Consider the following 13230-nt stretch of genomic DNA (forward strand, 5'->3'; position numbering starts at 1 on the left):
AAGACTTATAAGATTGTTGGATTTAAGCTTGAGTTCAGTTTCTACTACTTCCGTATGTTAATTGTTGATCTCGAAACCTTGATATCGTGCTTCTGAGTGGTTATGCCACCATTTTGTGAATGTCTCAAATCTTTTCTGAGCATTTACAGCCGTTATGCTGCCCGAGTCATCCCAGGTTTCTAAATAGTTTGATGCATTTGCAAAATCCTTTCCCTCTGGTCTCGATGTTCCTTTATGCCAGCTCAATCACACTAATTGTTGAGTTGAGGTATTCTATTGCCTTGACATTATGTTGGAGTTACTATAATGACCTTAGGTGTCTCAGGGGATCATCTAGTAGCCTAGCCATGATTTATGCTCCAGTGTGATGACTCTGGCCGTCATTATCGAAAGCATCCCGTGATGCCATCTAGTAGTAGGTATTCTATCCCTGGGTTTTGAACCCGAGATTCACCCTACTTGCTTCATGTTGATAGTTTTGCTCGTTCCTTTAGGTTATCAGTAACCTTTGCATTAGTCCTCGATGTTCGTGGTATTCCTTTCTTCCAAATACTATGAACCGCTTATGGCAGATGTTCCTCGCTGATCGAAAGATCACAATCAGAGTGCTCTCGATGGGTTCTCGATTCTACATTGTGACTCTGCCAGTTCTACCTTTCTACATGGGTTATCCGGAAGAAATATGTGGAATTCGTTCGACATGCTAAACCATGCATCCACAACTCAGAAAATCGCATGTTCCTTTGAGTTGCTCTCTTTAGTTGCATTCTGACCCTCGTCTATCAATTGATAGTCAAGAGTATGCGTGCGTTCGTTCATCGATGCCTATGACTCTTGTGGTCTGTCAAGCCATTCCATTCCGGGATGACTACGAGAAACAAACTCCAGTACCTCTTCCATATCTAGGATTGGGTCAAAAAGTTGTGCTCCACAGAACAAATTGCTAATCCAGCTTTTGTTCTGCTCTATCTTGGAGTATTACCATCTTTATATCGGGATGTTATAGGAATTGCACACCATCCTATGCACTCTTGGTACAGTGATACTTCTTGCCATCATTGTTCATTCCTCGGTTCCTGTATTATTGTAACCGGAATGCCGACAAGTGAATCGTGATGTGTGAAATCAATACTCCTAGCAACCTTGTTGCTTGGTAGCTAAAGGACAATAATTTCATTCTTAGTGTGTTGTTTATTGAATCATCATTCTAAGATTGATCGTGCTACCTAGTCCTTATTTCCTGGTGCACTCTTTGATTGATGAGTTAGGATTTTGTCAAGTCCTCGCTCATTTGATCATATCATCTTGCCCTGAAAAGCAAGATTGTTCTCGAGCTTAGTAACATATCGGTGGTTCGTGATTTCCGAAGATCTTCTCGGAAGTATTACCAGGTCGTCACCTGACCGTTATGTTGAGCCCGTGATCAAGTTGGTTTCTTGTGAACCACCTTCTCTCCAAGAATCGGTGTTAGATATCCCTGAGCTAGTTGGTTAAGCTAGACAACAACTTGGAGAGTTGGAAGATAAAAGCTTGTCTGACTTAGTTCGTTCCAAAGGGATATTCTTGTGTAGTGTGTGTTGAAGAAAGATGATATCTTCATCGATTGGTCCCTGTGATCAGTTGCTGGACCTATTGTCTTATCAATCCTTTGATTTGAGTGTGGGCTATCTTCAAATCAAATCAGTACCAACGATGCTCGTAATGTTGTCTTACTCGTGGTTGATCCCTCGAGCATACACCCCTACATCTTTGGTCTGACCAATGCTATCACTTGTTCACTTAACTATGGAATTCCTTTTAAAAGGAAACCCGGATGAATTGTTGTTGAGCCCATTGACAACATCCTTATTCCCTCCATGATTTTGTTGAACATTAAGTTAGTGTTGGAAACCTTTGAAAGCATTTCTTCATGCTAGTTCATGGAGCAAATGTTCGGATGTAAGAAGTGACTTCCTCCAGTCCATGTGCATTTGATGCAAGTTGCCGCCGTGGATTCGAGAAAGTCAATGTTGTTTCCTTTGGAATCATCCCAAATCAGTCATGCATACGTGCGAAGTATTCTGTGGTTCGGAGACTTGCAACCTCCATTCTATATGGGTCCCTAGCACACCAAGCCACTGATTGATTTGTTCAAGATTAATAAGTTTTAAGTGCTAGTCCCGAAGGTACCAGATGGATTTGTACAAAACTTCGATATCCTCGCTGATGGTTCCCCCTCCTGAACTCGGTAGTGTTTTATTATAAGACTACTTTGTGGTCATGCTTGTCTTGGACAACGTGTTCACATGTTTGTAGCAGAACCAGCTCATGTTTTGGAGCTTGCTATCGTAGTTCATTTCCCGAGAATCTCGCAACATCATCTCGTCGAATTGTGTTGCAAACTTTCATTTTTCTTCCTAGACTCGATGAGTCTGGATTATCCTGACACCAACCAGATCTGAATCTCAGGCAGATATGATGGTTTGGAACATTTCCCAAGAACTATAATATTGGTCCCTTGATAACCGGTAAAGTGGATGTCGTGGCCAGCACCACCCAGCCGAAGGACCTATTATTGTGGTATCTTGATTGAAGCAGTTGGCCACCTTCCCATAAGGACTTCGTAGGATTTACTTCCTAGTTGTGCGTTATGCTTATTGTGTTCCCGAAGTCCGACCTTTTACTTGATGTTCTAGTTATCAAACCATATCTATGAATGGGATACACTAGCACGTCAAGGAGAACATTAGAAGCGGAGTGCTAAATGTCTCTCGGTCGATCATCCAGATTTTGTTTCCTTGGCCTCGCTAAGGTGAAATATGAGAAAGTGTTATCTTCCTTTGCATCTGCATCCTCCATCACCATTCATCATGGTAGTAAGTTGTGCTACCGGACCCTTGACACAGATGTTGGTAAAACCTTGATGAATGTGGAAATGCTTAAGTTCTTGAGAGCACGCACAAGCGCTACGTCTTATCATCGGCACTAGCTGGGATTGCCCCAGATTCTTCGGTTATGCTATAACCACTCCAACAGTGAATTCACTCTCTATTGTTGGGTTCTTCCCCAGTTACCAGAATCATTCCCAGCATTTGCATTTTGTTCCCAGCTTGCACCGCCAATGTGCCATTCTACCATGGGTCTCTTCCATTTCCGGTGATAAGCAAAATTCATTCATTACGTTGTTTTCAACAAGGTAATCCACATCATCCAAGTCCGAGTATGCCATTCTACCGACCACCTCCAAATGATCGCTTGTGATTACCTTAGGCTGGTATAAAGAGTTCCAATGATCTCTGAATCAAAAGTAATTCTTTTTGCCACTTAAGATAATAATCTACGAATCACCCTCCTCCAGGATGTTTCGTCGTGGTATCATGGCAACTCAACTCCTCGCTACGTTGACAATCGTTTACCACCTTCTTAAGTGTGGAATTGTTGTCCACCTAGTGAACCTTCGTCATCCGTCTCTTTCCACCCCTCTTGATGTGTAACTCGTGTCTCAACACGAGAGATGGTCCTATGTCTCATTCCGTGAGTTGTTCGATCTTCGAGAAGACCGATCCTTCTAGAGTTTTCCTTTCCTCTTCTTGTCATGATTAGCTGGAGTTCTCAGAGCAAGACGACAAGACAATAATGGTGATCGAATCAACGTTCATTTGAAGTGCAACCTGGATCGTGAAGATTGTACTAGTTTGCGTTACCCCTTCACCCTACCCTACGCTTGAATCTCGAGACGAGATTCTTGTTTAGTGGGGGTGAGTTATCACATCCCTAGCTTCTGGTAATGCTCTAGGCTAGCTTCATGTGTGCATCATGTTTAAATTCTGAAACTTGAATTGAGGAATATTGGAAGCCTCAAAAACCTTAAATAAAAGAGGGGCAAAAACCCTAGAAATCTCATTCATTGCTCCAAAATGCTCTTCTTAAATGTTTGATAATTTTTGGTAAGGGTTCTGGTCCCAACCAAAATATTGAACATTTTTAAGGATTTATTTTTGGGACTTTGGATTTAATTCATTAGCTATTTGAATTTTAATTATATTCATATAATTAGAATATAATTTCAAATACCCCCGAAATATTTATAAGCTTTTGGAAAAGTCCATCTAGCAATATAAAATATTCAGAGGAGTTTTTGGCATTGTTTGAATTATTATTTTTTAATTCAAAACAGTGGCAAAAGTTTAAATAAAACAAAACAGAAGAAAAAAATAAAAAGAACAGAAGCCTACCTGGGCCACTTACCTGTAGCCGGCCCAGCTGGCCAGCTCCTCCCGCTGGCCCAGCCCACCGCTACTCCCCCCCTCTGTCGTCTTCCTCCCCGACAGGGGAACGGCGTGTGCCCGACGCTCGCCGGCACGCGCGCGCGCCACCTCCCCCCCTGCTGGCCACCTCCTGCTTCCCCGGACTCCCTCGATGCCCCGGACGAAGCCACGCAGCTGCCCCGCACCGCTCTCACTCTCCCTCGCCCTCCTCTTCTCCCCCTGCTCTCTCTCCCTCTCACCCGAGAACCACCGCCGCCGCCGACGGGCATCACCGTAGCCACCGGCCACCCCTAGCCTCGCCGATGCACCCAGGAGCTCCACCTCGACCCCCTCTTCCTCCCCACCGTTCCACAGCCCTCCGGAAGCCCTGCATCGCCGCCATCGCCGTCGTCTTCTACCTCGGACCCGCCGGCCATCTTCGTCAAATTCGTCGGCTCCGGTGCGTCTCCGAGCCCACTGAGCCACCCTGCTGCATCCCTGTGAGCTTGCCGCCGTTTCCCCTCACCTCTCTCTCTCTCGCGCACCCTGTAGCCGCCGCCCCACAAGCACCCGAAGCCGCCGTCCGCCATGGCCGGTGAGCTTCGTGCTCCCGGGGTCCTCCACCTGCGCTCGTTGCCTTCGAGTGCTCCTGACGACCCCAGTAATCCGTAGAGACCCTCAGCTGACCTCGCCGTGCCGTGTAACGCCGAACCCGAGCACGCCCGAGCTCCGGCCGCCGCTGCCAAGCTCGGGGCCGTCGTCTCCGGCCGCCCTAGCTGCTGCTGCTTGCTGAAACGGGCGCGGGTGAGCTCCAGCTCCCTGTAGCCGCTCTCCTCCGTCCATTTGGACGCCGGAGGAGCGAACCCGAGCCCTCCGCCGTGCCTGTTGCCACCGGCGGCGAGCCGCCGGCGGGTTAGGACCTGCTGACCAGGGGTTTGACCCCCCTGGGTCGACGACAGGTGGGGCCAGCCCCCCCTGTTAATTAGTTAGTTTATTTTAATTAATAAACCCCCCCTGACGCTGACCAGTGGGCCCGACCCCCCCTAACCTTTTAATTAAACTAAATAAACCCCTGTTAACCCCCTGTCACTGACGTGTGGGTCCCACACGTCAGGTTTGACCCTGACCGACCCCTGTTGACCTGCTGACGTCATCATGACGTCAGGCTGATGCAGTAATTGTTTTCTGGAGTTTTAAATAAATCAGAAATGATTTATTAAATTCAGAAAATAGCTAAAACTTCAATAAATCATAGAAAATTAACCGTAACTCCAAATGAAATAAATTATATATGAAAAATTATCAGAAAAATTCAAGGAAACCATCTGTACCATTTTCATGCATGTTAGAACAACTTATCACTACTGTTTAGGGCAAATGAAGTGAATGGCATTTGAATAATCACATATGGAGTTTGAATTTGAATCTTGTATTCAAACCAACTTCATTTAATCCGTTGCTAGTTGCATTAGCCCAAAACACATCCATTTTGCCATGTCATGATCATGCATCATATTGTGCATTGCATTGATTGTTTTTCTTCTGTGTTGCCGGTATTTGTCCCCTCCCAGTAGACGATGTCCGACGTTGTGATCGTTGACACTGATGAAGACTCAATGTTATCTTCAGAAGTGCCAGGCAAGCAAAACCCCCTTGTTCATTCCGATACAATCCTACCCTCTCGCTCCTGCTCTCTTTTGCTGCATTAGGACAACACCGATTCAACTGTTACATGCTGCGGTAGTTGAACCCCTTTATCCTTTGCATGACCTGTCATTGCCATAGTAAATAGATGAAACCCACTAGCATGAGTAGGAGTTGTTTGAGCCCTGTTGTGCCTACTCATTCATGCTTGTTTGTCATGCCTGCTACTGCTTAGAGTTGAGTCAGGTCTGATTCATCGGGGATGAATCAGAGGCGTGTGAACATGTCCTACTGTGTGTGAGCTAAGTGTGTGAACACGATTTGGTAAAGGTAGCGGTGAGAGGCCATGTAGGAGTACATGGTGGGTTGTCTCATTGTAGCCGTCCTCAGGAACTGAGTTCTGTGTTTGTGATCCATGATTCAGTTACTACCATACATTGGGCCCTGAAATATGACCCCGCTCGACTTCTTATTCACCCTTGTCCTCTGTCCAGGAGTTGCAAGTAGTTTCTGGTGTTTGTAGCTTACTGGAGGCCGTGGACAGCGCTGACCGTAGGGGTGGGCTGTGATGCGGTAGGTACGTGGCACGGTGCACCGGATGCCCGTTAGGTATCTCGGGAACCCTGTTCACATCGTTTGGGGCTGTGAGCGAAACTCCGGCCGGATCTCCTCATGGATGGAACCCGAATAGGCGATAAACCTGGACTAGAGACTTGAGTGTTTAGGTAGGTCGTGGTCTACACCCACGTCGGCTTTCGCTTGAAGTCTGCCGAGCACATGTCGTGTGCAGACGCTAAGTGGTGGAAACATGTATGAAGAAGTACACCCCTGCAGGGTTAACATCATCTATTCGAATAGCCGTGTCCGCGGAAAAGGACTTCTGGGTTGCTTATATCAGTTCATAGACAAGTGAAAGTGGATACTTTAAAATGCGCAAGATAAGCGTGAGTGCTATGGATGGCGTTCTCGTAGGGGGACGGGAGCGAATCCATAGTGGTGTATTGATATGGTGAATATGTGGACTCGTGTGCGCCACCTCAAAAGAGTCGCTTGCAGTCGTAGTTTAGGATAGCCACCGAGTCAAAGCTGGCTTGCTGCAGTTAAACCCCACCATCCCCTTGTTGAAAATGATGCATATGTAGTTAGTTCTGATGTAAGTCTTGCTGAGTACATTTGTACTCACGTTTGCCTATTTTATGTTTTTGCAGAGAGACTTCAGTCTCACTAGTAGTTCCACGTGGACTTCGACGTTTAGCTTGTTACCTCAGCTACGATCTTGTGCCCTCGGCAGGATCTGATAGATAGTCAGGCTTCTCAGCCTTTTTCATTTATAGATGTCTGTACCCAGACATGATAGCTTCCGCTTGTGCTTTGATTTGTATGCTCTGAATGTTGGGTCATGAGACCCCTGTTTGTAATATCTCGCTCCTCGGAGCCTATTGAATAAATTACTTGAGTCGTAGAGTCATGTTGTGATGCCATGTTGTGTTTGCACATATCGAGCATATTGTGTGTATGTTATTGGAATGCTTGGTATGTGTGGGATCTGACTATCTAGTTGTTTATCTTTAGTAGCCTCTCTTATCGGGAAATGTCTCCTAGTGTTTCCACCGAGCCATGGTAGCTTGCTACTGCTCCGGAACACTTAGGCTGGCCGGCATGTGTCCTTCTTCGTTCCTGTGTCTGTCCCTTCGGGGAAATGTCACGCGATGAATACCGGAGTCCTGTTAGCCCGCTACAGCCCGGTTCACCGGAGTCCTGCTAGCCCAGTGCTACAGCCTGGATTCACTCGCTGATGACCGACACGTTCGATGCTGGGTCATGGATGCCTGTCCCTGTAAGTCTGTGCCACTTTGGGTTTACGACTAGCCATGTCAGCCCGGGCTCCTTATCATATGGATGCTAGCGACACTGTCATATACGTGTGCCAAAAGGCGCAAACGGTCCCGGGCTAAGGTAAGGCGACACCCGTGGGAATACCGTGCGTGAGGCCGCAAAGTGATATGAGGTGTTACATGCTAGATCGATGTGGCATTGAGTCGGGGTCCTGACACTGCGACGTGTTGATCTTCCGCGGCCGGGCATGACTCAGGAAAGTGTGTCAGGCCAAATGGGATCAAGCGTGTTGGGTAATGTGGTGCACCCCTGCAGGGAAGTTAATCTATTCGAATAGCCGTGATCTTCGGTAACAGGACGACTTGGAGTTGTACCTTGACCTTATGACAACTAGAACCGGATACCTAATAAAACACACCCTTCCAAGTTCCACAGACAACCCGGTGATCGCTTTTCCGCAGGGCGACGAGGAGAGGATCGCCGGGTAGGATTATGCTATGCGATGCGACTGGAGATGCGCTTGGAGATGCTACCTGGATATGCTACTTGGAGATGCTACTTGGAGGACTTCAATCTACTCTCTTCTACATGCTGCAAGACGGAGGCTGCCAGAAGCATAGTCTTCAATAGGACTAGCTACCCCCCTCTTATTTTGGCATTCTGCAGTTCAGTCCACTCATATTGCCTCCTTACACATATAACCATGCATATGTAGTGTAGCTCCTTGCTTGCGAGTACTTTGGATGAGTACTCACGGTTGCTTTCCTCCCTCTTTTCCTCCGTTTTTCCTCTTCTTCTCGGATGCCGCAACCAGACGTTGGAGCCCAGGATCCAGACGCCACCGTCGACGACGACTACTACATTGGAGGTGCCTACTACTACGTGCAGGCTGACGACGACGACCAGGAGTAGTTAGGAGGATCCCAGGCAGGAGGCCTGCGCCTCTTTCGATCTGTATCCCAGTTTGTGCTAGCCATCTTATGGCAACTTGTTTAACTTATGTCTGTACTCAGATATTGTTGCTTCCGCTGACTCGTCTATGATCGAGCACTTGTATTCGAGCCCTCGAGGCCCCTGGCTTGTATTATGATGCTTGTATGACTTATTTATGTTTTAGAGTTGTGTTGTGATATCTTCCCGTGAGTCCCTGATCTTGATCGTACACATTTGCGTGCATGATTAGTGTACGATTAAATCGGGGGCGTCACAAGTTGGTATCAGAGCCGACTGCCTGTAGGAATCCCCCTTCCACACTCCTTGGCCGAAGTCGAGTCTAGGCATTGCAAAAACTTTTACTAACATGGCTGTGTGCCCTACGGGCCCACGTCGCCATTGGGTGGTATTAGGATCTTTTATTCCTTGACCTATACTCTGGGACTCTTATCTCTCTTCTATTCGGGTTAAATGATTTTGCTAAAAACAAAGCTAACTTTAGGTTCTCGAAAATACTTTCTCCCGGAGAGCCCCTCACTCCCGATGATCGTTTGCTACACCAGAAGATCCCGAAGATACTCGCTGAAGTTCTCTCGAGACTTTGTGCCCACTTCTTTTGCAATTCCCTACCACCGATAAATTTTTATGGATAACTTATTATCCTTGCCATTCTTACATTCATCCCTAGCTGCTCTTGTTATTACAAGATGCATCGAATTATTCCTCGACTTTTAAGAATCTTTTGAGCCATTGTCTTGCAGATCTTTGCCACATGAATGCCCCCTATGGATAATTCCTCACACTTACCGAGTATCCGTTCTTTCACCGTTGTTCATGTATTCCACAATGGTCTTCGAAGTACTATCCGATCCTCCAAAAATCCTTAGTAGCTTATTGCTCTGCAATACTTGTCTGCTTCAATTGTGGATGCTTTCCATATGTCTGGCAATATTCGTTAGTATCCTTAGGCACCGTCATTTTGATCCTATTGATTCAACATGAGTGCGAATGCACGCAATCATCAGTTGATCCTTTTCAATTATCTTTCCGACTCAGACATCACTTTAAACATGAGCTTGATCTCGGCCAATCAAATTGTTGTCGATTTTACCCCTAAGCTAATTCAACCTATCCATCTTTAATCAGAGCGTTTGCTTCTGATCCTCTGATTTGGTAATCATAATTCCTTTACATGTGAGCTTTGAATTAGTCAGTTGCTTCTATAATCCAATGCCTTCGCATTGTTTCTTCCTCTGGTTGTGTGCCGATACTCACATCAGTTTCACTAAGGACCGTCGGATCCTTTGTTGAAATATCATCCGGCAGTGTCCTTCGTATACAAAAACCTCGAGAAGTCCTTTCCCTGATACATAGTGCCTTAGGTAAATTGTATCCTCTGTTTTTGTCAACCATGCTCTGCTATCGAGCTTGTGTTATTTACTATTGAAGCTTGTGGTATATGTTTCCACGATACCCTGACGGGTTGAACCTATGCCTTTCTTAATATGTGTGAACTCGAAAGTTTTCACGAGTCATGCTCATCTGGTATTACACCAGGTAAAACTTTCAACACTAATGCCTTTATCAAAGCGAGAAGTGAATGGGAGGTTATACATTGAAGAAGTGGGAGTCGACCTTGAACCTTGCGTTCATGCCCATGGACCCGATGTGGAACTTATCATGGAAGCTTCTTGCCTAATATTTACTCATTCGAGTAATTCTTTCGGTGTCATTAAATTGGACCCCTTGTAGTTATGGTTTCGACCATATTGTTATTCTTTGTTCCCATTTCTCGGGCAAGTTTAAACATTTGTCTTCTGCGGATCAATACCCCAGTCCAACCTCTACTTTGATATGTCGTCGAGTATTACCCCATGGTATCTCGAGATTATCTTGGAACTGCATAACTTCCTATGAGTTCTTCATCAAGTACTACATACTCACTGATTACAATTTTCATGGGCTCTGAGTTATTGAACACTGAAAGACACCGATAACTGAACCGAGTCCGCTCTTCGGTTCAACAACTCTTCAGTAAGCTTCTATAAGTATGAGTTTGTACCCGATCACGCCATTACTAGCCTGTTTGGCTATATCATTGTCGTGACGATTCTAACTGTGCTACCTGGTCCTTATTCTCGGAGCACCAATTTTCAACGATGAACTAACCTTACATCGATCCTCATCGTCATATCATTTCGCCTTGAACAACAAGCTTGGTTTCGAGTTTGTGTCGTACCCTTGGTTCCAATAACCTTTCACTTCATCATTACTTTGACTTGATGTCGTCGCCGATCGATTACATCTTCATGAACTCTCGCGACAAAGGTTTCGTGATCGTCAACATTCTGAGCTCATCCAGGATATCAATTGGATTCATGATGAGAAATACCATCCTTGCCTCGATGAATTGTATTATCATCGACCACTTTATTGCCTTCCCACCAACACAAGCTTGTTCATGTTTGGTGTTATACCTTGAGTTCCTTGCTGTCCAGCAATTGATCTTCCTTACCTCGGAAGTATTACCATCTCTTTTTGTCAAGAATGTGGTGAGAATTTCACCACCTCTTAATAATTCTTGATATCATAATACTTCTTTCCATCTTCGTTCATTACTTGGTCCCCGTATTGTTTTCAACCGGAATACCGACAATGGAGCTATGACGTGTGAATTCAAAACTTCTAGCAACCCTATTGCTTTGAAGTGAATGGGCGATAGTTCATTCTAAGTCCTTCGCTAATTGAATCACCATTCTGACATTCGTCATGCAACCCAACCCATATTTTGGGCGCACATTTCAACCAATGTTTAATTGTGTATGTTTTCCTCGAGCATACTTCCTTATATCATTTGATCTGGCAAATGTTATCTCCTTGTTCACTTAATGGTGGAAATCCATCTTTTGGGGAATCTCGGCGAATTGCCGTTGAGTTCACCAGACACCTCCTTGTCCTCTCCTTGGTTTAATGATGAACTATTGCTTCAAGAACCCGCTCCCATAGTTCATTTCTCGAGGATCTTGCAATGTCATTTCGACAATTTGTGTTGCACCTTTCTTCTCAGGCATCCTGAGCCTGAGGTATCCTGACACCAATCATACCTGAATCTCCGTCAGATATGATGGTTAGGACAACTTTCCAAGAGTTATGACGTTGATCCTTTGATGACCCGGTAACATGATGTCATGCCTAGCACCCCCCCCCCCGGCTGGAGGACCTATCATTATAGATTCCTTTTCAGCAAGGTTATCCATTCATCCATGAGGAAATTGTAAGACTTATTCTACAAGTTATTCTTGATGGATCCTTCGTGTTTCCAAAGTCTGATCTTCACCTAAAGACCATGTCACTGCTATCTCGAAGCATGTCAATGGTACTCCGATTTTCAACAGGCACGTTTGAAGCATGATGCTATATTTTAATTATCAATTATCCTAACACCGTTGTATGAGTAATATCATGAGATTCCTCCCCCCTTACCTAAATGGTTTTCTACTTTATATCCTGTCATGGATATCTTGCTCTGCTTGTCCTTGGGAAGGATATACCCTCGAAATATGTGTTTAAACATATTTTCCTTTCCATTGTTCTGTTTAATCTGATGATCATATTTTCCTTCCATTGGTTTGTTTAAACCTTTTCTATGATCTATATGATATAAGCAGTAATAATCCACTGCTTGTGCAAACACCTCGATGTACAACTCTGTTAGTAAGACCTTGTTACTATTGTTGATGACATTCCGGTAGCCACCGATGGACGAGAACTTTGCCTATTGGTCCGCCTCGTTTCGACGAGCAGGGAAATGGTTCTCTTCGTCCCTCGCCCTTGGTACCGATGTTGTCGCCGACATAAATGACAGGCTATCCTCTAACATGCCTTGCTTACATGATCACGCAAGATGTCACCACTCCTTCTACTTTTAACCCACATGGTGGGCCCATAACCCACAGTTCCACAGGATCGAAACCTGATTCTTCTACACACCCCCATCTCCAAAGTTATTCCACCCGCTTGGCTTCATAGGTAATTCACGGGCCACCTTCATAGTGATCTATTCTGGTACCAGACGCAATACGTTCCCATTGCTCTGAACCCCTGTCACATTTTGTTTCAGGCCACAAACGGTTGCCTATCCACTTGAAACTCCTTATTTCACCTTCTTAATTTACTCTCGATGACTTTCTTGAATTTCAACTCGAGAGGTGACTCTATACCTCGTTCACTGAGATAGCCCCTAGGTACTTAACATGTATCGAACTTTGTACTTCACGAGTTTTCCCCCTTATCTTTTTCGTAAGTACGACGGAGACCCCGAAGGAAGAATGACGACTTCATCATGATGCCCGTATGCATTTAATGGAAGACATCAATGCTATGGATCAACCTCTTTGAGAAGAGCAACCAGGGCCGAGAAGATCCGTTAGAATTTCGTAACCAGAACTTCCCCCGTACTCCACCGCTTAAATCTCGGGACGAGATTTCTTGTAGTGGAGGAGAATTGTGATGCCCGGATAATTAGGCTACAGTAAACCTCTGTTAATGATGCCACGTCACCACGGTTACTGTTGCTAATCTCGCGTTAGTT

This window comes from Triticum aestivum, chromosome 3B (assembly GCF_018294505.1).
Source record: "Triticum aestivum cultivar Chinese Spring chromosome 3B, IWGSC CS RefSeq v2.1, whole genome shotgun sequence".
NCBI classification, from domain to species: domain Eukaryota; kingdom Viridiplantae; phylum Streptophyta; class Magnoliopsida; order Poales; family Poaceae; genus Triticum; species Triticum aestivum.